This window comes from Sipha flava, unplaced genomic scaffold, assembly GCF_003268045.1.
Source record: "Sipha flava isolate LNK unplaced genomic scaffold, YSA_version1 550_pilon_pilon, whole genome shotgun sequence".
NCBI classification, from domain to species: domain Eukaryota; kingdom Metazoa; phylum Arthropoda; class Insecta; order Hemiptera; family Aphididae; genus Sipha; species Sipha flava.
In genome coordinates, this window is record NW_020273533.1 from 186,389 (window position 1) to 214,212 (window position 27,824).

A 27,824-nucleotide genomic window follows, 5' to 3' on the forward strand; every position below is an offset into this window, starting at 1 on the left:
AATAATAAATAAGCTTAGGATTATAACTATGCATTTAAAAAATTATATTGTGGTTTGTTTAAAGCCTTAAGCCGCTATCATCATCATATTTTAATTTTGTACTTTTAACAGTGTAAATTATCGAGTTTATACAAATCGCGGAAAATACAAAATCATTTAAACAATAATTTCCTTGAAAAAATACTGCAGATTATACAAGTGTTTAAAGTTCATAAAAATTTCGATTTATAATACCAAATATTAATTAATTAATGGGTGACTCTTTCATGATTGAATAATAAAATTGGAATGTGGAATTGATTGGATATCACATTTTAGTAGATCTATTTGTTTTTATTATAATATATATTTATGTTTATTGTTTTTTTAATAATTTAATTTTTATTTTTATCTATATATTTATTGTTTAATGTTTTCTTTTATTTGTGTATAGCGGACAATAATTTTTGCTGTAAAATAATTAAACATCTACAAACAAATTCATTTCCATGAAAAATATTCTATTTTTTTTTTTTTTTTTTTTAATAACATCAAGATTGCGTACAGAAATTAATCAAAGCAGTTTTCATTTTTATTTCTGTAATTTGTATAAAAATCTGGTGTAATATATGAGATATGTAACATTAACGATATTTATAATATTATCACTTAACAAAGTTTTATTCGATATTAATAAGTTTTAGTTTTTCAATAAACAATAATTTTCCGAATTCGTTTAATAAATATTTCAGAAATTAGTTTTCCGTAATCATATGGCAGTGTGGCCGTGGGGAATTTTCAAAGTCATGTTTTTATTTTATTCGAGTAATATTATATTTTAAATGCATTTATTTAAATACTTTTCGGTTAGATCTATTTTAATCTTGGAAAGCTCACAATTTATCAGTTCATTAGAATTATTCATTTAAGTTCAATTAAATATTATTCTTTAGTTATTTGGTTTAACAATTTTAACAGTATTGAAAAAATATACCTATATGTTTGCTGAAAATGGTTTCAAACACATGTATTTTTTATTTCCAAATAATATGTGCACAGATCGGAAAACTTAAATGATGTAAAAAGGACTTAGAGAGTCACTGATAAAATAAAAATTTGTTACGAATGGAAATATTCTATTAATTGGTATATATCAAATGTCGTTATTCTCGTTTCGTCAACAATGTGTTTGTATCGACGTCTCGAAAAGAATTTATCAAACTTTAAATATTTTGAACAATGACTACTTGGAAGTTCTTCAATACGCACAGTCATGCTATACCATTATAATACATATACACGCCGACGCCAGGAAGTTTAAGTTTCAGTTTGAGTATATAAACATACTGTATATACTGTCTGCAAGATGTAATATTTTCCATCCTACTCTATTTGTTTAAAATTCGAAAATAGGAAGAGATATCTAAACAATTTATTGGGCATATACGTATAACTTTCAGAATTTGCATCGAGTAAGATCGTTCGTAAACCGTGTGGTAAAATCATAACGAAAAACCGTTTAGAATAATAAACGAACATTTTTCGGTTGATACTGTTATTGTGTACGTGATTTTCTTCAACGTTCAGGCAAGTTATAGTGTTATAATCGTATACAAACATCGAAATCGTTCGGTATCATGAATCCCATCCGCCCGAAATCATTTTATATATTTTTATATTATACTGTTAGAAGGGTGGGAAGGATGGAATCACTAAGACATCAGGTCCGTGAGAATTTAGTGTTAAAATGTACACGGCGCTGATAATATTGTATTTACGAAAAGACACAAAAAGAATGGCGCATTTTCCCGGCAAAGGCAGTGCGTGTAATACGTGGCTCGAAATCGGCTACGTCATAAAGGCTTTAAAACGCATCGATCGCGTAAAATGTCTTTTATCACTGTTTGTTTAAGCTCGATTTCTGTTTGAGTTTAAAATCCACAACATATATTTTCCGTAAATAAAATATACACTACCTGCGTAAAATAATTAACGATTCTGGCAGTTTGTTTTTGTCATGTAACCACACCATAATATGCACTATATAATAACACGGTGTGCGACGTTTAAATATCGCAAGGAAAACTGATACGATTTGTGAAACAATCGAGATCGACGGTCTTACCGTTACCGCGGTTCGGTCTTGTCCGTTATAAATCCATACAATATTTATGGTATAGGTACACGATATCAGTATAAATCGATAATTAAGTTATTAGAAAGTCCACTCGGGTTGATAATCGATAGGTTTCACATAGATTTTAATCAAATTGCATATCATCTTAAATAAATATTTTTTAATTATTTTGTAACTAATTCCAGTATTGTTATTAAAATTAAATGTTGACTCGAAATTTAGGCGAGTGCCAATGTCCGCGTAAATTATATATTCATTTTAATTATCATAGAATACTAATTACTCTCTTAAATACATTAAATTCACCACTGATATTTAGACCTTTTTTAGTTCTTTTTAGATTTTTTTTTTTTATAGTTGCACATGTTTATATATAGATTTATTTTTCATTCCATTAAAGAATGTAGTGTAACAAAAACCTTTTTGGGCACCGAAGTCTTTTATGTTATAGGCTTTTTTTATTATCTTTTTATGGGTGCATAATTAATAGCATCCGCATACAAGTTTTATATACACGTAAATAGCCGTGCCAGTTATTGACGATTATTGCTCTCTTATTAGACTCTTCTATGCGTCGAAAAAAAAATGATTTCGTTTTTTATTTCGATTCCGTTAATTACTTACGAATTCGGTGTGCTGTCGATCAGATTATTATAATAAAAAAAAAAACAGTCAACTTATTTAAGTATATTTTTTACTTGTGCTTTGTGCTATTGGTTTAGAAAAATACTGTTGATTTCGATAATTTATGATGGTTGCCGAAATAATACTGCTCATTCGATTGATCAAAAACCCAAAAGGGAACAAGTACATTAGTCAGTCGTCGCAAGCGAGTGTCGAAATTCAAAATTGTTATCACTGTAAGTTATGTTTTTTCATGCAGTTATCATGAAAAAGAAAATCTAATGACATTTGTCATCAAACGACACAACACAACGCTTTATAATTTCAAGCCTTTCATAGTCGTATGCAATGCCGTATTTAGACATTTTATGCCCCGGCGCAAAAAAAAAAAAAATGGTGCCCCTCTAAGGGGCTTACCCACAGAAAATATAGGAAATAGATCCTCATGAACCATTTAGATATTCTAAGATCAATACTATTTTTGTGCAGTAGGCAACTCCACCGCACGCTACACGCGATAACATAATACGCCGTACCAGTATAAATAATTTATGTTTATTAACATTATCACAACAAATTTGGGAACTAATATTAGGTGTATTAATAATATTCTGGGTCAATGATAGCTATATTGTTATAAATACATTGATAATATATATTAATAAATTAAATACATTAACATTAATTTATGATACTGTTATTAAAAACAAAAAAAATAATAATTTTAAAATTTCAATATTTCACAAGTGAGCAAATTTCCGAACATAAAATTTCGGCGCTCCCAAAAAACTGGCGCCCAGGGCAGTTTTAGCCAGTACCCCCCTCTCTAAATGCAGCTCAGATCGTATTATATTTGGACAAAACAGTTTAGTTTAAACTGTATTAGGTATACAGTTACAATGTATTCTACAATAAAATAACGTACGAATAAAACGCGTTACATGTATAATAATACTGTAAAGTATGTAAAATCTGTAACATATAAATTAAAAAAATTCCAATCGTATTTATTTTAAAACGATTGATTAATTTTCGTGTGCCCGTTGTCTGGGTATCCTCTTCGCGTTTAAATCATATGCACGTTTTAACCATGGTTATAAAATGCGCCTCGGGAAACGGTTTTTTTTTTTTTTTTTTATCAACACATTTCAGTTTCGTCACGGCCAATCGTGTAATATTAACATATTTTATACTGGTAGTGAGTTAAATATAAAAAAAAAGTCGGTTATGTATATTATATTTTCTTTATGTGAAACGTCTCGTTGAACGGAGATGGAATGTTTTTTTCTTGTTTTATTTCATGTACACTACACATGGCTATATAGTTTTTAATAATAGATAAATAAAAATATTAAAAATACATTTTAATAAAATGTGTGTGTTCGGTTTTCTAAACGTATAGTTAAATAAATAAATTAATCAGGGCAATATGGCACTTTGCCGTATCGCGTGGAAGTTTATTTACAACTTTTAACAATTATGTTTGGCTAAGATTATTCAATGGTGACTACATGACCATACAATTATAAAAAAAAAAAAATGAACCGACTGAACACAGCGTAAATATTTTTCGAAGACTTGGTACAATGGGTTTTTTTAAATCAATAAAGAGTTGTGTTTAACTTTGTAGGTTTTAGTGTTTTTTTTTTTATTGTTATTGATATTGAACGTTTTTTTCTACATATTCTGAAATCAAATATTATTAATATATAACACTCAAAAAAATCTAATACAACTGTACTCTGTGGATGTGTGTAATATGTTCAAATGAATGACTTATTTAAACGAAAAACACGTATAAGTAATTAATACTAATAATAGTATACGACATATGAAAAAAAATTCCTTTGATGGTTCGATCAATTTTAATTGATTAATTTAATTTTTTTTTTTTTTTTAATCCATGAAACTATATAAAATATTAATGACTTAATTATATTACGATATTATTTTCCAAATAACAAATAATCAAAAGATAATAAATTAGGTAGGATAAATGATAGTTTTACGGAATCAACAATAATTCACGTTGTATACGATATCGCAGGTAGTCGTGGCAACGAAAGTCGAAACGGATAGCCGAGCATAATGGACAAAATATTATAATGATATGGAGTATTTTATACCAGAGGCGTTCTCAGAATTTTTTATTTGCCGGGGAGATATGAAAATGTATTGAAAGGTGAGTCGTCAGGGTGAATCTCTCGCATTCCCTTTTTTTATATAAAAACAACATAAATTAAATTAGAATTAAAAAAAAATATTATATTGTTAATTAAAACATTTAATTTACAAATTATTATCAGCTTCTATTGATGAATTTTGAGTAATCAAGTTAAGAACATCTTTGGCATAAATTGGAATTTCTCTATGTACGGCCAACAATGTTAAGCCGTTAAAAAGATTCTTTGAATGATATCAAATTATGAAAAATATGGAACTATAATATTAATTTTCAATTTTTGAAAAAAATTTAGTATACTTGAATTAATTCGTTTCATTTTGATCAAAAATAAAAATACAAGTCAATCGTAACTCGTCAACACACTATAAAAATCACTAAAAACAATTAAAAAATACAAATATGTTATCATTTGTATAATCGATGGTATCATGAGACTAATTTATTGTTTAAATATTACATCAATAGAATATTAGATTACAAATATTAATCTATAACCTTGGTCTGTAATTTGTTATTTGTATACCAATTGCATATTCTCATGGATAATTATATCTAGTCAAAAAAAATATTTATTTATTTAATTTTCATTAAAATATTTAATATTCACTTATTAGTTAATCATGAAAATTCATCAAATCTAAAAAGAAAAAACGCCATGGGGGATGCATTTCCCACATCACCCCCGAGAGAACGCCCATGCCTTATACCTAAACTTTATTCATTAAGCGTTTATTTTAAAAGCATTCTTTTTTATAACATTTATTTTGGTTTCGGCTGATACTTTTGATTTTATCGACAAAATAAATAGGTAACTATAGGTCTATACTATTAATAGGTACCAGTGAAATGTTATCAACGAGAACAATTATAGTAAATCAACATGCCACAGTCGTACTGTATTATTAATCTTAACACCAAGATATATTTTCATTGTTTTAAAATCAATAATCAGTCAACTGCTGTACAATTTTACTGAATCCACATCACTTGGCTTCGAGTTTGAATCTAAAATTCACCGTTTGTATGCCGTGTAATAATTTGAAAAAATGTACACACCAAGAACATAATTTATGTCGCTGAATATTTGTAATTAAATCATCCTTTATAATTATATGTTATACATCAATTTATTGATTACACATTGCTACACCTTTATTTACAGCAGCTTAGGTACGAGTATTAATTTTTCTCCATAACAGTCTCAAGTACAGGAGCGTTATACAAAATAACGTTAAGCAATATTATTTGTATAATTATTTAGTAAAAAAAATATTGAACATTACGTTTAATACGAAGCTACTAATAATTATATTATGTGTACCGAAAATTCCTATCGGTACATGAACATTTTAATATTATCATTATCATCGATAATTTAATGTTATGTGATACTATACTTCAAAGCTTATTATATTAATAAGCGCAGAAAATATACTGAAACGTATATTTAAAGTTTTATTTTTATTTTAACTAGAAAAACTACAATGTTATAATGTTCTCGTGTTATATTTTAATAATGGTAGAGAAAATATTTGATGACACATTTTCTAGTGGTACTATTTGAAATTGGCGAAGGATTTTACAAATGTAATATGCCATTTAAAGTTCACGAGTACATCACCCTTAGTTTATTCAAATACTCGAGCGTTTGAAACGTGATTTACTTCGAAGTAAACTCCAAAAATCAACTCATTTTATTTTTAAACGTGATATTCTTGCTAACCGGAAATTCAGTAAATATAGTATGCCATGGTATGGTCAAAACATGGTCGAGCATAATATACGAATACTTGTACAAATACCAAAGTCAACGTTGTAAGAATATTCGTTCAGGTCCCTTGAACTTCTCGGGGCTGCACGTTAAAAAAACTATTTTCTTAGTGCTGAGAGTAAATGATCTGCATACAGATATAATTTGCACCGATAAAAGTTAACACACAAATTAAGAACAGGATTTCTAAAAATGAAGACAGCACGAATTACGGTAGATAAAGGAATACAACCGTTTGATATTCTTATTAAAGAAAAAGGATGCTTCCGCTTTATGCTCCGCGCCAACCGTACGTGTACAACGTATCGATTTTAAGAAAATTTTAAAAAAATATTTCTATAACAACAAATGAGAATAATATTTTATCCCTCTGTGCAAAATTTTAAACCGTGCTGTTTGACCGCACTGTTGACTGTTTCCAATCAATCAACGCAGTTGTTAACGAATCGTATACTGTTATATAACAACCGAACAGTCGCGTCCCGCGCGCACACAACGGATTCGGGAAAGGGTCCGCACGTGGTGGACGAGCGTGCGTGCGCGTACGTTGCCGCGCGCCAATGTGTGCGTCCGTGCACGCGCGCGTGTGTGTATCGATTGTGCGTTGTTGGCGTTCATCCCTTTCGTGAAGTCTGGGGTTGCGACAGCAGCGGTGGTGGGGTGGTGGTGACCGGGGAGGGGTAGTGTAATTTATTATTAGCCGTCACCTCTACCCCTCGCAGCCAGATGCTGCTGTACGACGGCGGCTTCTACCCTCTTCTCGCTGCGGGTCCTCTTTCGCCGCCACCGCGCATCGTACCCGGCACTCCCACGCGCGCCGTTATATCGCTCACCCGATCCGTTGCGCGCACGCGGTGTAAAGTCGCCGATGTCGTTTTCGCGGATACTTCTTCCCCCGGGGTGAGCCTACGTGAACGGCGACGGAGTCATTGACGCGCGTATTAATATTATTATCTGTTATCGTCCGAACGTTATGGACTGCGCATGAAGTTCTCTTCGCGGCCGCCGATTAATGCAAATATGTACGTTCGACGGTTTCGCACGGCCGTCGTAGGCCGCACGATCTTAAAACGATTTTGTCTCGCACCGACCCTTCGTGATTTCAACGACTTAGCTACCGTCGCGACTAAACCAATCCGTGCCGTCAATGATTTTTCGCAACAATCGTCTTTTCACGGGAAAAACATAGTTGTCGTGCTGTAATACGTATATTGGATTGGAGCGATATCAAAATAAAAAAATCCAAAAGCAATTAGAATATTGTATACGTTTGGTAGGTACACCGTGTTACCCAATTGAATATTTAATCATCATGATTGCGTCGCAGCACTTGATCCTGAGGAAATATGACTTTTGGCCGTTGAAAGCACTACTGCAGAGTTGGCGTATAGTTTTCGTGCACAATAAAATACAATTTTTTACTAGAACGTTAATAATTATCATTTAGCTATGCTAATTGAATAACGGGTTAAAATATCGTACGACTACGTTTTAAAATGTATACTTTATGGCTTGATGCCAACGAACGCTTGTATGTCTAACTGTTCTTGGTTTAAAAGCACAATTATTAAATTATGAGATTACTTTTTTTTTTAGATTTAATATGACTATTGTGACAAATGTTTTTTCTAACACTTTTATCCTCTTCTTTTCTGTTTGCTTCTCAACTTTTATCCAAAAAAATATCTCATTATATATTTGTTTCGGAAACCATCTATATGACAATCTAATAAATCACTTTGGGTGGTTACCTACATTGTCTTATTTTTCTTTAAAATAATTTTAATTCCTTGTTACGTAAACCTATCATTATTTGTACGCTTACAATTAAGTATAATGTCTGGAACTGTTATAATTAATTGATTTTTAACATTTTATTTTTATACAATTTAATCAAACTCCATACTCAAACATTTTCTAAGCATAATATGTTTATTATAACAATCAACATTTGCTCCGATATAACACGAAGTATTATATTACAAATCAATAAACATTTAACTTAAAAACAGATTTAACTTCAAAGCGAATACCACTTGCAAAAATGCATTTAAATAAATACATTCAAAATCGTAATATCAGTGCCAAGTTATAATTTATCTCGAAATTCCATCGGAAGTAGTGAAGTTATAGAATCATCCAAATATAAATGTCATTAAATAAAATATGCTTACCAGGAATTTCGAAATAAATTATTTTAGCAGAAAATTAAAAACTATTCGCAATTATAATTGAATTCCTCTGGCACGAAATGTTCTTCGACGTTCAAACTTTGACTTTGATTTATTTGAACATTTCTGAGTTATCGATTGAAACGCATTAACAAATATAACGTATAAGATACAGATACAGACGTTAATATTTTTCCCTTGGTGTACTCGGCTAAAAAAATGAAAAGGTGTTGGTGCGAAAAAATAACCGTTAATAAAATGTATAAAGATTCGAATTACGAAAAGTTAATGCACTCTTGCGAATAGAAATTAAATCTGCGTAGGTAGTAGGTACTATAGACATATATATATATATATACATTATTTACGAAACGAAACTCCAATAAGGTCTTTCCCCCGCCGTCGATAATTTACTCCCACGGCGATTTGACGAAAAGGACATTCTTTCTCCCCTAGCACTTTACGCACGGTCACGGAGTAATAAAAGTAATTTCGTTTATCGCGATGAAATATCTTACGAAAAACAATTCGTCGCCCAGTACAAATTCTAATTAAAAAAAAAAAAAAAAAAAACACTCGTAAATATTTCTTACACACGTATCGCGTACGTAATTATTGTCAAAACAACTGTACGTATTATAATGCTGCTGTATTTATTAAACATTTTTCCGAAACGCGAAAACAAACTCGCTCCGAGACGACACTCGAGTTCCATAGAAATGATTAACGATTTCGTAAACAGTAGTAATAGCAGCGTAGTGTGCTACGCTCTCGCATGCACACGGAGCATAATCATTAATCTTAAACAATAAAACGTAACGGGCCGCACTCGAGTGAAGCGTATTAAAATACCACGGGACTATTACAATAACGGTGCGTCGTGTTCGTTCGACGAAGATGATAAATCGGAAATATCGCGAAGAAAACAAATATTTACACGATATTTACGGGGAAAAAACCCCAAGCAAAGTGTAACATAACGTTGTCGTGTGATACAATTATCTCTGATCGACAACGTTTAATTTCCTTCGCGCTGGTCAACTACAATTCAAAACGCGTAAAACCGTAAAAAATATTTACGACCACGAAAACGATGTTATTGAATTCTCCGAGTCGTGAAATCGTTACTCACCACCGGATAAGAACACGGTGCGATAATCTCAACGCCACCGACGTCAGAAATATTATGAGCCGTTTGCGATACACACGCGACAAAATTCGAACGCGTTAATTCCTTAGTTTTGTTAAGATTTATGCGACCGGCGGACTTTATTTTGGATTTTATGTGCATACATGAGTGCCAGAGTTCGTACACGATCCATGCGCATTATATGTATATAAACATACTAGTGTATACATATCTGTGTGCGTGCGTATGTGTTCCGACCATGTGGTTTTTAAATCTCACGCAATTTAGTAGCCGACGGCGGCGTCCCGCAGCGAAATTCAAACACGAAAAGACACACAACGTAAACTCGTATAATCATAATAATAATGTACAACACGAGTGTGGTTCGGCCGGAAAACAGAAAAACAATAATAATAAATTAAAAAAAGAATTTTAACACATCAACGTTTAACCTCAATACAAATGATTTATCGCGCGTGTACATTTTGACGAAATATCGTAAACCGTCCGAGGATAACGAGACGTCGAATCGCTTGACAAGTTTCCAGAACGCAAAACAATTTTCATACGTTTAAAATCATTTTCGCAGTTGGTAGACCACCCGTGGAGAAAATACAATGTGTGCGCGTCTGTCCGTTCTGATTGCGATACTTTTAGAACAATTTCCGATGACGAAAGCGCAACAGAAAAATACTAATTTCTTGCATATCTTTACGCGCATCGCGTTACGTATTATTTCCATGTATTGATTATAATAACAATAATGATATATTTTATTCGCGTAATCGATGGTTTATTATGGTTGCATATAGTTAATGCACTGCGCAGGAACACAATAATGCGTTTGTTATCGAAGTGAAATTAAAGCACTCCTCGTGTTCGTATATTGTCGTTTTTTTTCTTTTTTTTTTTTAAGTGAACTGTAATATTCGCGTCAGGATATATAACAATATTTTACCGACCCATACATGTTTAATGGTAAATTCGAACGACTTAAAAAGACGCACTCGAGTCACGAAATATTGTTTCCGATCAAGAATGACCTAAGCCGTTTAGAACTTTTCCCGCGAAAAACTTATTACCCCTTTAAAACTAATCCGCTGCATTATATTTGTGTAAATTGGCAATCGATCATCTATGAAGCTATATAAATATGATAAGCTATTTTGTACGTGTTCGTACAGGTGCATAACAATCGACGATGAACGAGACCCGAGTAATTGACGATTTTTATATTGTTTACGGATGACAAACTTTTGTATTTTACACACCAAGTCAACGCTTTTAAGTATTACTACTGCGTGAAGTACTCGAGTAATGTTCTTATTACATTGTTTTTGTTAAGTAAAAATATTTCTGCACTTTGTGTACTTAAGTCGTCAGGGGCGTATTTATGGGAGGGGGGGCCTGAGCCCCTTCCGAAATGAAAAACACTATTGTTAAAGATTGTTATTTTTAACATGGATATATCTTAATGCTGGGGGTTTCCGAAAATTTGTCGTGACACTGAGAATGTTGCGATAATTTGAAATTTTATATTTATAAAATATGTTTATTCTTTTAAAAAAATGTGGTGAATTTTGAGTGACTCTAATAAAAAATTTGTTTATTACAATGAAGTTTTTATACTTTTAAAAAATAATAAATCATTAAAAAAATTGAGTTTCTTATTTCTCTGATGGCGTTAAAGTAATATTTTTCGTAATAGTGTACTTCCTCTTTCCCTTCCACCCAAAAATCAAATACATAATCGGCCCCATCCGAAATGAAAACCTATATACGCCACTGTGAGTCGTACAAATCAGGTCAAATTAACAATAATGTGATTGAAAACGATCTACAGATATTTTTATCTCTAAAACGCGCTTTGGACGACGTACATAGTATATCGATACAGTATATAATGCCAAAATATACGTGGTTAATCAGCGTGAAATATAAGATAAATTATTTTGTAACCATTTGTTACTGTACGAACGGAATTCAAAATATTATGACAGTCTATAACATTTGCTCTCATATTTGTTAATAATTTTAACGTACTGTTAACGTACGAGATGCAGCAAAGAATATTTATAAACGTTTTCCGCACGAAGAATAAATAAACGAATACATTTTTCTCCTCTCTCTGAATTTAAAAAATAAACACATAGTTCAAATTTTTATTCAACAATATTTGATTATATTATTAACTGAAAGGTATACTATCGTATTACGAAGTGCGTCGCGTACCTCTATCGACCAGTTATGTTCGTTTACGTAAAAAACAGTGAAACGTGTGAGTATGTGTGTGTGCAGGTATATGAGATCTGCTTTCGAATACTTTACGGCAATAAAATAACATTTTTATCCGCAGTAATAATTTATTACTTTCATACGTTTGACCTAATACGGTAAAAAAAAAAAAAAAAATGGAAACTCTCGAGTGTGCGTGTACGTATGAAATATGCATTCGTGTAGATGAGTTTACCAAACGATGTACGCATATGATTTATGCATATCGGAACACATTTACATGCAAGCGATACATGTCATTCCGTTTCGATGAACTTCGATCGGTTTGGAAATAATTGATTTATCGTCACGGGTACAGTGTATAAAAACGTAGCGGAGTATTATTTCTATAACCGGAACATATTGGACGAGCGTTGTTTAGCGAACAAGTGTAAAATGTCTGGATAATTATTTTATGGGATGAATCGATCGTATAGAAATATTGTATGGAAAATAACTTTTCGCCGTCGCGACGACACATGGATACGTAACACAATAATTGTGATTATCGTAATTATTACGTTATTAAAACGCGTATTATATTGATTGATAGCTATGGTACCTATGGCATCAAAGCCATCCAATGTGAACGCCCGGCCAAACTAAAAATCGGTCGCTCAGAACCTTGTGCCTCGTACGTTCCACTGTGTATTATTATTATTATCACCGATTTTGTACAGAGGCGATTCAGTCGAGCGCTCAATTACACGCTGGTTGTGTACATGGCCGATCGGCGTTGAACTATGTGACCGAGTAGTACAACGTTTTCTGAAATCCGTTTACGGTTTTTGCACGGGTAAAAATTTTATATTACACTACTGTTGAATACAACTACTCCTTACGCACGTCGAAGGGTCCCACTTTCCGGCTGTGAACACCCACTAGGGGGCAAATATGTTTTTTTTTAATTGTTAAGATCGTTTTAAAGCCTGTCTCGTTACAACTAGTTAAAAACAATACAAATGATAGTGTTCAATTTGCGTACATTGAAAACAGTTTGCGATATTAATACACTTGTATGTGAAAAATTAATAAAAAATCAATACGTAATAAACGTAATAACTAATTGAGGCCTTAAATGTATTATTGACTTGATATGATTACATACAATATTTCATTCTAAATGAAATCCACTAACTGAATGTTATTTTGTACTAGTCGTAAGTGTTAACATTGAGTCCCATAAGAAACCAATATTATTGCGGTTCTGCAGTCCGAACAAAAAACGCTTGTTTCGGAATTTATCGTCAGTGATCATCACATGATATTGTTAAAATTAAAATTTTTCATGGTCTTTAGCAAAGACTAAATCACTGGTTACGAGTTCTCTGTTAAGTATAGATAGTACTATAGTGTTAAGGTACAGATATTTCACATGGTAACAATCCAATCAGCTGCAACATAAAATTTAGTATACTGTCATCAACTATAACGGCTGAATATTGATGATAATTTTCAATATCACGACTTACATTACAGCAAATCCACTAAATTGTTTTCAATTCACCTGGTGTTTGGAACCTTCTATAAAAAATTAAATTTTGAAAAAAATAATGTACACACATACTGGCTTATTTAGTAATCTTCAGATATCGCCTGCAATAATATTCGTTAGTTTGATTTTATTAACTTCACGGTCGACAAAATGTATATGGTGTTATATAGAACTGATCATTATAAACTCAGTGCTGTCACACTCATTATTCAATAACGAACAAATCTCAATGGACGCATATAATAAACTAATGTGAAAATATCTTATATGTTATATTATATATATATATGTTATATCTTATCTTCTATATGAATTTAATATCCGTTTAGAAACTGTGCACTTATGCTATTGCATTCATGTTGGAATTTACATAAAATCGACGTGCATGAGACTTATGGTGAATGTAGTATTGTCACCTTTGTTATCGTCACTGTTATTCTTCATCTGTATTGGAACATGCATGACCCGCATACAATGATCAAAGATCCAATTTTTTGGTTGATACTTAAATCCAAAAAAAAAAAAACGATTAAATTATATCCTAATGTACATTATATTCATAAATAAGGGAATTAAATACAGCGGGTAAAGTCCTTAAAATCAGTATGGGGCAAAGCATAGAACTCTGAGGGCGTTTCCTCTTTTTATTTCCCAAACATTTTGTCGGGGGGAAGGGATTCGCGTGACCCTGAACTCCAGGGTGTCGTAAGGAATAAAAGCGCCCGCTGCAACAAAATGTAAATGTTATTTATACGACTTTTATGTGATGAGAAAATAAGGAGAAAGAAGGAATTCACTCCTATGCCAGTTCTTGAATTATTTTCAACTGATAAAATAACATTTTCTGATACTAATGGATTAATATGTACAACTATTAAATAGTTTTACATTTTACAACATTTGATTTTTTAAATTTTTTAAGTAATTATTTTGCATTTCAGTGTATCTCGTGGTAAACAGCGTCACCCTAATCTGTCCTAGACTCATTTCTATCTGAACCTACCCTTAAGATCCGTGGTGATTTTAAAGGAGAGGTTCAAGGGGTTGGGACCCCCACCCAATGTCCCAAGTTTAGGCTGTTATAATTATTCACTCGGGACGCTCGGATTTAATATGTCACGTTATGTTTTTTCGTTTGTGTAAGGATTACAGTTTAAGTAGTAAATTATTAATGTATTAAATATTTTTGTGTCTTAATATATTATAAGATAATATCAAAGGACCCTCTCGTAGAAAAAATTCTATAAACTTCCTATAACTCATTTCTAAATGAGTGATTCTACCACCAACCATTTTATAATTATTATTCGCATGGTATATCAATGTGTTTATGGATCCCAAGACGTTTTGATTAGGTGTTTATGCAATACGTATTATAGTTTCTATGGATTGATTAATCGCAGTGAACAATCGCGTCTGTAAAACATATTATAGACGATGTACGTGCAAAACTGCCGGGTGAAATGTATACATACATAAATATATATGTGTATGATATAATACATGAATATTCCCGATCCATACGAACCGTATTTACACAATGAGGAGCAACCAAGAGAGGGGGGGGGGCCGGGGGGAGGAGCGAATGGCGAACAAATTGGTGGTGAAATTCGGCGTCCGACGAAATCCGAAAATTGCCGGTCAATTAATCTCGAGCCCCTAAACGGTATACGGCACGTCACGCGGAGCTGGTCGCGAACGGTGGTGGGTTGGACGGAAGGTGGCTGAGAGATACTGTGTACATCTGCACCTCGACGTGCACCCTCTCCGCACTGCCCTGCATCGGCCCTTCGACCGCCACCACCGCCGCCACCGGAGGCCATTAATTACACGAGGGCCTGGCCGCGCGCTGAAGGTGTTTTCGCACACGTACGCGATACACCGTGTACACGGTCGCACTGCCGCCCACCGCTCCGTTAGCCCTTCGAAAACTGCCTTTTCCGGCGGTGCATACGGCCGCAACGGTGACGGCACACCGGAAGCGGTTTTACACGCGTTATCGTGCGCGCGGCTGGTCGCCGATGCGTCGGGTACGATTTTATGCATTTCATTTTTTTTTACACATCGTTTTCGTTATTATGATCAACGAAACACGCGCGGTGATCTTCGCCTTTTGCTTTTGCGTTCGTACAATACCGTACGGCGGGCACCGGACGTGTACGAATAGGCGCAGTACGTCTTAAATCGATATCCTACCAAAGGGGTTATGGCCGCGGGTAAATCTGCACTACGATTTCTGTTTTCGCCACCGTTACGTCCGAGTTGGAAAAGTTTCTGCGCGACGGTCTCGCGTCAGTCCGGACGGTCGAACACAACGGTCGCGACCCACAACCATTACGATGCGGTCAGTCTCGTTGCGCTCTCCTACTGCTCTCTCCTCTCGAATCATTAACGCTCGTCAGAACGGTCGTCGGTGCCCGTCCGGTGTTGACCGACCGGCCAAAAATCGAATAAGGTCCCGACGACAAACCAATCGATCGCACGATCACCGCTGTACCGTTCGACCGATCGTTTACGTCGATCAGGAATGTTTGGGGCTAAGCGCGTTTTTTTTAACGAAAACTGCTTTTGCCGACCGACGAAACACGTACAAAGTTCCATTCCCGCAATTATCGTTTATCATTCTTTTTTATAATGTTGAATGCACGAAACACAATTGTCATCGTTCATGGAAGAACGCAATCCATTTTTTATGTTTTTAAATTAAAAAATGATCTTTACTACTGCAATTTGTTATCACAAGAACAAGATAAATTCGACTATTTTAAAATTAGAAAAATAACCTATTAATTCTTTGTTTATTAATATTTTATACATTAAATGTTTATGGCTAGAGTTGATGAATTCATTGATTTGTATTTTAAAATCTCTATATAAAATTCTATGAATTGAATAAATAAGTTTCCTACATTTTTTTTTTATATGCTTTCGGTAAATGTTTATTAGTTTCATCACTTTATTTTCAATTTCTTAGATACTTATTTGCTCTAATTTTCGAATTTTATTGAGCCAAACTTATATTAACGTAAAACACGTTCGTTATTTATATACGATTTCGATAATATTTTTACGAATCTATGAATGGTACACATTGTCTATGGACAACACTAAAACTACAGAATAGATGAAATCTATTATTATCTTTCATCTATTCTGTGCTAAAACCTCTCTTATCTAGATTATGAAACACTGCTTATAATTTTTTTTGTTTGAATTCTACATTAGTGCAATTATTTTAGTTACATATTAATTATTATTATAAAAATACTTCATTCATAAAAATATAAATTCTTCTTTTGATGAAAATTTAATTTTAAACCGAGAAACAAATTTTAAACTAATTATATGTATTAAATACATTTTTCTGTGTATAACAAAAATGTGAGGACTACTGAGCTGCTGCCCATTCGGCCCTTCTTTAAATCTGTCCCTGAAAAACTAAATTTTATAATAAATCAAAATTTAATTAATTATTAACATTAGTACATAATACTAATGGTTACTATTTCTGACCTAGTCACAATATTAAATGTATGTAATTAATAATTATAATTAAGAGAAACAATGAGTTTATTAAATAAACAATATCATTAATCAATTATCGTGAGTATAAATGATCGTTTTAAATGGTCTGCATACCATAGTAGATAAATTAGTAAATCTGCAGTAATATTACTTACTGACCAATGCGGTTTTTACTATACCTATTGTTTAATACCTCATAAGACTTGTTTGGTCACCACGAAAGACGAGGAAAAATAAAATAAAAACAGGTTTTAATCGTACCAAATGTATTTCGTACTGTCAAAACTATAAAAGATGATAAGTGATAAAAGTAGGAATCAAGCGCTATGTGTTCGTGAGTTGGCGAACACAATTTTCATTAGTGCCGTTAATACCATAAAAAAGGCTTTTAGCTCCTACTTCAATAACATACCTGTTCGTAAATGTCACTTGTACAGAAATTTATAAATTTAGGTATCTCATTATTAAATGATCAGAGGAACGCTGGCGCTCGTGCAATCTACTACTTTTACTGCCGGCTGTTCCGTAGTGTACAATATTTCGTTTAGATATTTTTACTTTTTATCAGTCGATATAGATATCCTAGCCTAGACATCTAACCTGCCTAAAACGTTAGGTGGTTATTTTTTTTCTACTTTAATATAAAACACTGAGTTTTAATAAATATTGATAACGAAAAATGTTTTTTGTTACTGATAGATTTTATATTTCTTTTTGATTTCTTTCAATATAAATTGTATTTTTATTATTTTTTTTTTTATTAAGAAAAGAACATTTAAAATCTATACAATTTTTGTACAATAATTAGATTTGATAAAAAAAAGAAGAGAATATAAAATTGACGGCGAATATTATGGTTGGGTAGTTATCCATTGATAACATCCGAAAATAAATTGTACTAAAACTATAATTAAAACAAAATATGATTAAGACTTATCAGTGCGTCTCTTTATTAATTTTACAAACAAATTATCAACTAACTGCAGTTTAGTGACTGTTGGATACGACTGTGAAATTAGTTTTCAAAAATATCATATACTCTCCAGATATGTAAAATCACCATTCTGAAAACTAATATTACAATTGGAATTCCTGTGTTTGTATAACGGATAGGCCATCTTCACATTTGATACTGCAAGGACATATCTTTCATTTAATAATTCTCTACATAATCCGTCCATGAAAATGTAATTATTTTTCGGACAAAACGGAAGAACAATAAAGACAATTAAAATGAATACGGGACTTAACTCCTTCTACAACCAACACAGAGTTAATCATATCGCATTTGAAAGATCCTCTTCGACACACCGCATTTATATTATTTTTTCTTGATCCAAATAAAAGTAGGTAATACTTATTGATCGATTGTGTGCATCGTTGTATTTCAATGGTTATGAATACGCATTGCGATAGGAACATTTTAATAAAATTATGATAATAATTTCTTAAATATACGAGTATGACATTTATTATAACAGTCATTTATGGTTTTTTTAATATCGACCGCGTGTTTACTCAATGTGTAAATAATGTACAGTACATAATCTTATTTACAAACCAACTAACTTTAAACTTATATTATTTATGTTTTATGAATCCGTTTGAGTATAAATATCATACCGACTCGTGGAATAAGTATAATATGTAATGTTAAAAATAATTCTATGGCAAACAGTAGTTTTATACTATAATATATAGTATAATATGTTATCGTTGATTAGTATTGTCTTTATGACAGCCCAACGTTCGTCTATATTTTTTAATATTAAAAAAAAAATTTCTTTGAAAATAAAACGGTTTCAAACAATCTTAGCATAAGCTGATACTCAAGGAAAATGTTTACTTATCGTCATCACCGCGTGTAAACGTTAATTTTATAGTTTTATGTTGTTTTAATAGAAAAAAAAGTACTTGAGACTTTAAATGTTTAATTAAATAGAGTGGATTGTTTTCATAATAGTGAAATATTTGTACAAAAATAAATTCATTTTAAATCGTATACCTATATTTTTATTAGTTTTATTGGTGAGTAATGTAAACTACATTTGATTTATTATTAACAACCAATACATAAGCTAAAATTGCTCAATCACAAGAGAATAAGCTAATTGTTCATGTCGTTGAGTTATTGATTTATTACAAATCGTAATATGTCTATAATTATCATGAAATATTCATGATATATAAGAACCACAATAAAAAATTAACATTGTTAAATATAAAATTGAAAATAATTAAAAATAACCAAAGCTTAGTTCTGTGGTATTGTATAGATAATTTTGTTCCTAAAACTCAAATTTTTTAAATGCTTCCTATTTAATATTGAATTTTTTTTGATTTTCAATCTTAAAAAATTAAAAATTACTTTATAGTTGTAATCAACTCATAGTTCGCTAAAATATAAAAATAAAATAATATTTAACTACAAAATTAAGTTATTATTGACTTAAGAAACATTCCTCATGATGAATGGTATAAATTAAATTAAAATGTGCATGCATAATTTAATATTTCTTTTTTGTATAGTAATATTTCATGAGTTTGTAAATTTATATTGAACTATTTTTTTAAAAAATAATTAAAAATGTAAAAATGTATATGTAATTCAATTTTTTGTAGTGTAGAATAATGTATGCTCGTTTTGAAGTTATTACGATTATTTAAAATGTTTAATCTTGAAAAGTGATAGACTGTTATATAATGCCTTTCAAAATGATAATATCTAAGAAAGTTCAATATTTTTACCATTTATTTTATTTGTTTGAAAAATAAGTTTCTATTGCAGATTTCGGAGTAATATTATAAAGCCAAATTGGTTTATATTTTTAAAATTGATAGTTAAGTTCTCTGATAAATATAATATGTTTAATATTAGTGTTTGTAACATAATGTATTTTGTATTAACATAAGTACAACTTATAAGTTATCAAATACAAATTTGAAATTGAAACCAATATTTTATAAATTTATTTTATTTATTTTTTTTTTTATGTCAAAAATGTTAAGCAATAAACAAATCATCTTATGCGGGCCCCGTCGAAAAGGCTTTGTGCGTAGCCAAATTAATTGAATAAAAATTGAGGAATAAAAAAAAAAAAAAGAAAACGAATATTGGATAAAATTGGATAAAAAAAAACGAAGAGTTAAAGAACAAAATGAATTGAATTACTGTGAGGAGAGCATTTATTTTTTTTTTCTAAGGTTAACAATGGCTGACTACTCAAAACGCATTAGTTTATGAGAACGCCCCGGGTCTGGGAACTCATGACATGGCGTGGACGCGACGAGGGTGAGATCTAGCTGGCACGTTTCTCCTCTTCAATTTCCGTTGAAAGTGTCCGGGGATAAAAAAAAAAAAACCCGAAAAATCTGGATTTAGACACAAAGGTAAATGAATCCCCTCGCATCGCCTTACTATTATTATATGGTACATCCTTATTTTGCCTATTTTCCGTTATTTTATATAATATCAACGTCGGATCACGTTTAGGTGTTTATTAAGATCCGGTGGATACTTTTGTAGTTCGGCTTCGATGGCTGTCTTATGTGATTAAAGTAATTTAATAACATAATATAAAATCATTTTACAGTGGTAAAGGTTTTAAGTTTGATTAATTAGGGCATTGTGTGACGTATAATTCCATACAACTATCAACCCGTGAGTACAGAAGTAGTTAAATTTAAGATTTAGTTAAAAATAAAGTAAGGACTATTATCATGCTAACAACTATTTTATTTATTTTGTTAACTGCGCGCGATATTGTTAAATTTTAGTTATTTCTACTATGCAATCTTAAAAATCTATAAACAAGGGTTAAATTAGAAAATTATCTTTAACAAATAATTGATAAAAACCTGTTAAGTTTATTCATATATATCATAATTATTCGATTTTTTACAAAAAAAAAAACCTGTTTTTAAATTACCATACCTATTGGTTGTATGCGTTGGTTTTTTTATATGTTAACTTGATTATACATTTTATTTATATGTTTTTGTGTAAATGATTTTTTAAAACATTTTCAATATATTACATTCTTTAAATAACAGAAGACAAAAATAAAAGTAAATGAAAATTAAATATTCCAGACATTTTTGTTTATGGTTCCACTAAAAAGTATTTTATGTGCGTCAAATACTTCTTTTTTTTTTTTTAACAAAATTCTATATTACGCCATATGTTACGATTATTGAAAAAGAGCTTAACTGTGATAGTAGATAAAACAAAACAGACAGAAGAGACAGATGGATGAGGCCTATAATCGAAGGTATTTCGACGGGAATATTAATTTTAAATTAATAAAAAATAAAAAAAATAATTTAATCATCTGTAAAATCCTGAGCTCCGATTAATCACACCGGTATCACGATATTTTCGATAGTTAAATTATTTTTATATATCGATATCGAAATTATTAAGAAAATACCAACAATATCGATATCGTTGGCCAACACTATTAATTTAAGGTATTAATCCTAAAAATAATAATAATAAAAGTACAATAAATACATAATAACTATAAGTAATAAATATCATAGCTTGAAAACCTTCTTTTACTTTTATTTTTATTTTCATTTTTATTTTAACTAAGAACAAACCACTGACCCAAAAAGAACCCTAAAAACGATACGATTAAGAACGAATTTACGTGTAATGATGCCAAAGTTTGCAATATCATTTATTTGGCTTTTGAAAAATTCAGTATGCATACAATAAATATTCTTATTTATATATACAACAAATAAGTAAAAAGTTATAAACTTAACCTTCATTCTCTCGTATCTGGTATCTAAAGTACTTTTAACATCCAGCTAATCCGATAGAATTCCGATAAATATTAACAGATCATTGTGCTCATATTATCGATCGATTACATTTGGCAACGTTAGAAAAAAAACTCCAGCGTTCTCAATCGTGTTACCAAAAATTACGTTCTCAATCGTATTTTACCGTTTTATTTATTAGATAAGCAAGTCACGACAACATTGTCTTCTTAGCCTTTTGTGGGGATTTCCTGGAATAATTGCCGATGGTAATTGAATGATAAGGGGGTTGAGACGATGAGTTAACTGGTTATTGAATCGTTTATAGTGGAGCTGGGTTACTCTAATGACGGTGGGTAAATTGAAATCAGAGTGAAGGGTATTATTGGAAACATAGAATGGAGCTTCATAGATGACGCGAAAGGCTTTGGATTGAAACCACTGTATACAGTTAGTGTTTAATACTTTGGTTGAACCCCAAAGCTGTAAACCGTAGGACCGGATGGGTCTGGGTAGTTGTTTATGCAGCAGTAATTTTTTAGGTTAATTTATATTTTTAAAAGTTAAGAACGGCTGGAGAAAGAGAAGATGATCATTAATTGTTCAAGATTTGCTTTTTTATGTGAGCTGACCACCCATCAAAAACTTAACTATATAATAATGCTAATTAAATTATAATCTAATTAAATTTTATTCGTTCATGAATAAAAACTTTAAATATATTAGTACACCTAAGTTGGTTATTCGTGGGCCACAGGGATTTGACAGGAACTACCAGCTTCGAGGTATCATGTCGCTCCGCGACGAAAGTCCCGTACCATAAGAACTTGAGTTTCACGATCCTTCGTTTACGTTGATCAGTTCGGGGGCTATCCTCCAATTATGGTTACAATTATGGTTTATGGTTACGGACCACATTCAGTGTCTTTTACTTCAACCGGTAAAGAAACCGAGAGATTCGCCACTGCCTGCACCATACAACGTCCACGTGGGAGTTTTACCCATACAGCCATGTGCCACACCGACTAACAGCCGTCACCAGGAACTTTTGCCTGGAAAAGCATTTGTCTTTTTACCTACTCGAGTTACTTCCGCAACAACCACAGCGAAGCCCAAGTTCCTCGGCGGGTATCCGACCAGGACTTGTCTCGTGGTGCATTGTCAGATGGGACTCCGCCGCCCGTGGAACAGTTTTTCTACTCCATTTTTTGGGGGGAGGGAGAACATTATCGGTGAGATATTTTGGTTAAAAGACTTCATAAAATTTTCAGTTTCAATCATTCGTCTACCTGGATTAGATTACATTATCAGTCACCCCACAAGCATATGCAAGGCATCTAAACTCGATAGGGATTTTCAGAGGTTCATATCCTTCCTCCCAATGCATGAAAATTATTAAATTTGCTTTTATAGATTAAAAATGTTTCATAAATTATATAAATATGAAAATGTAAAACCTAAGTCCTCCCCCAACCAAAAAGTATTTTTGTGTACGCACCAAAGCGTATGCATCGTACCCGCCCCCACCGCGAAGCACGACACGATATTCGTATACACCCGCCTACTATGTTGTATGTGTTTAATACGTATAGGTATTCTACTAACAATGATAATAATCGCCGTTCGGTTGATTCAAATGATTGGAACATAATTTAAACTCGGTTTCGGTATGCAATATACGATCGATACTTATGGATCATTTAAACGTGTCTATTTTTGAAACAGTGATAAATTATCAATTATTGAAGTCAATCTTTGATAGGTTCAGTAGTGTAATTTCAGTTTTTATTCCTAGTGTAGAAATTTCGGCCACGAGACATCCAAATCAAATGATTTAAAAAAAAAAAAAATCATGTTAAAAACCCAATCAAGTTGAAGCAGCGTTACTGGACGCTTTATTTCCCCCTTCATTCAAGCCGACAAACCTTGTAAATATTTTTATATATATTACTTATGGTATTTTTCATACAGATTGTATATATTCGTTTTTTTTTTTTTAATAAAAAAGAAAAAAAGAAAAAACCTTTTGAATAAAACCGACGAACATTTTTCCAGGTAAATTTTAAAATCTAAAAATTATTCTCTTGTGTTATTATGATTTTTTTTTTTTTTTTTTTATTAATGAAATATAAAAATCACCATTAATTATATGAAGTACTTGAAACTAAAAGTATATCAGGCACCTAATAATCAATTGGCTAAATGATTTATCGTTGAACGACAATAATATATAATATTTAGAAAAGAACAAGGAAAATAATTTTTCAACGAAATCAAAAATAATTTAATTGTACTTACCTCGTGTTTTGTAACTAAAGTGTATCATTGTTTGAAGCTATGAAGTATTTACGAATTTCCAAAATATTATGGAAGTGTATTCGCGTGATAACTGTTGACCATACAACATGTATTATTTTCGCTCCGGCATAAATTGTACTTCTTATTTCTGAAACTCATCGTACGTACAAGTATGTAGAACCTAAATACTAAAACAGTCTTCCAGAAATCGCTTCACACCAAAAATCGTTCAACCCTGGTGAGCTACACAGGACGAATTCCGGTAAATATAATTAGTCAATTATATGGTCACATGTATCTTATCGCCGACGCCGAGCAGCCTTCAAACAAATACATATCGTATCAAAGTCACAAAATATCTACAGAACTGCACATTATCACGCAAATAATAACAATAACAATTAAAAAACTAATTAATAATAATCAAAGAAATAAAAGCAAACTTCATAATGTCATTTTTTAATAACAATAATAAGCCCAATGTCATTCGTAAAAACGTACAAAACGGCTCAAATATCTTTCGCACGTCTATATCTGGACCCATCAATCAACAAATAAATCAAAATCGAATCAATTCCTCTGCCAATTTTCCAGAACAAAAGAAAAAAAACGACTTTTCGTATCATCAAACAGATTCATCGCACTTGAAATCGACGACGCCTTCAACTCAGAAACCACCGAAAACACACGCGAAAATACTCAAACCTTAATTGAACAAGAAATACGTATACCATTACCATCACCTATGATTGTTAGAGGAGTTACCGATTTTGCTAACGTACGATCTGATTTAATTGATTTAGTTGGTCAAGATAATTTCGCATTTAAATCCACTATTAACAGTTTAAACATTTTATCGAACAATCCATCGGTCTACCGACACAATAATCCACTATCTAAAAGAGAACAAGGTCAAATTTCATACCTACTAACTCCAAGAAGAGAAATATTTTTGCATCGTAGTGAGAAATCTCCTACCCAGCACTATGGCAGCTGAAATTATTCCAGAAATAAACGAAATCGGATATAACGTCCGTAATGCCACAAATGTAATGTACAAAATTTCAAAAATAGCTCCCCTACTTTTCTTAGTTGATTTAGAATTCCATGAATATACATAGACATTTTCAATATCACCCACATTTTACATAAATAAAGATAGAAAAGCTACATAAACGTAGAGACAAAATGCAATGTATCAACAGCCAAGAATATGGCCATTCAAAATCGTACTGCTCATACCCACCTAGATGCGTCCGCTGTGCCCAACACCCTTCGTCAATCTACTATCTCACCAAATAAAAATCAAAGAACTCTCCAATGTGCCCCAAAATACACCAATGTAACAGCCAATCAAGTTTCACCACCCCCCACCGACAGTATCATCAAACCATGCAGATACAAGTAGGTACCATGTTATAAATTTTTTTTAATGATCTTAAAATTGTTATATATCCACTATTATCTCTCCTTACAACTATCATAAACAAATTAGTAATAAATAATGACAAATAATCAACTAACTGCAAATTCATTACTACTTCTATTATGGAATGCGATTACTAATTTAATATGAAACATATACAATGGGGTTGCCACTCAAACTCTCCTCGAGGCAACACTCTCCAACAATGATAGCAATTGCCTAATCCTTTTCCCTCTAAATCCCACATTGTTACGGAACACTTGTCACACACACACACATGTAAAACGGTCCTTCTCAGGACCAACAAACAATAAAAACAAATATCGACCAATCACAGACCGTTATAAGAAAAACACTAAAAAATAACGCCAAAGTACAACTTACGGTGAAGAGGGTGATATCAATGGATGGGAGAGGAAAATACCTATCCAGGTATATCACCGAATTCACCGAAAGAGAAGGATACTGCGACCAACATAAGACGGAGGATATGCGACGGACCGAAGGAGAGGAAAGGAGGAAAAGAACGATGAGGAAATAACGAGATCGGGGGTGGCACCATCGGATAGGAGATGAAAATACCTATCCATAGACATCACCCATGATCTAATCGAAACAAGGGGAGAGAAGCTACCACCGGAAACATAGACGCGACAAGACACCGGATGAACCGATTATGCGAACAGTTCACTAATCGGTATGATAATGTGCTTATATATCGGTGTCCCGCCGGCTTTGATCTCAATTTCTTCAACTATTCTATTAACTCCCAAGACCGAGCGAATCATTTAAAAGGACCGAATTGATTTTCGAGGGAAGATTTACGAAGATACCAACAGCTGCGCGACGATTTTACAAGTGATCCTGTGAATAAAGCCAATCAGAAGCACGGAACTCACCACCGCAGTTGAAAATCTGAAAAGGCCGTCGTTACGATTACAAGCATCGACCGCAACGGAAGCAGGACAGTGTAGCCGACTGCAACAAACATGCACGATGGTCTGCCGCCGAGATCACTCATAACCGCGGGGTTGTGTATGCATGTTCGTCCCATTGCTTCGTCTCCCGCATTACACCTCTCAGGGCTAATCGATTACTATATAAACACTATTTAGTGAACGTCCTCGAAGTGCAATCACGGTCGACAATACACGGCAATCCTCCCCTCCCCTTTCACGTACCCTCTCGGTGCGACATCAAACGATCCTTCGACCTACGGACGGTGCCTGTCCCGAACGCGGAGTAAAGTCGAAATTTTGACATCCAAGGGGGAAAGCCAGTCGCTATCCGTTCAGCGTTCTAGGGATTGCTATCGGCCAATGAAACTTAGGCCGTACGTACGGATCCAGAGAGAAATTATTATTCCAGCACACACCTACGACAATCGATCGCAACTCGACGTCACCAAAACAACACTTTTCAGTGCTCCCAAAATACCCCGTGGTCCTTAATCGAGTGTTTTAACCTCTCAACAAATTCCCTCGTCATCGGACGTAACCGATTAATTTTAAGTCCGTACCGGTGACGTGACACGGCCTCAAGTCGGTGGTGGGTTTTCCCTCGGTGAGGTGGCCGGTCAAAGTTGATTGAAATGGATCGTGTTTTTTTTAAAAATAAAAGAAGGAAAAAAGAAAAACCACGAAACCGAACTGAAATTGTTTTTCACTAGTTTATTGTCAAAGCGAACAAAAAACAAAACAGGTACGGAATGTGGTCTTCTGGTGACGGTGGTGGAGTCGGTGTTGACCAAACCGGTGTCCGTCGTAAGATGGAGGCCTCCTCCGTAGACACCGCCCGCCGGCCGCTGGTACGCACCTTATCGGCATCAAAAAAGCTTTCCCCCTCTGCCCGGTGTCCGAGGTAGGTAGGAAAGTGTTGGTGCGATATTATCGCCACCCGTGATGTGGCTGGAGAGAAGCTAACGCGGTGTGCGGTGTCGGTGTACATATTGTACCTACGACATTACGGTACCGCATCAGACGGTCTTGCTTCATCCAATCCCATAACTATATTATAATACACCCAATGTAGAGCTTGACTAAC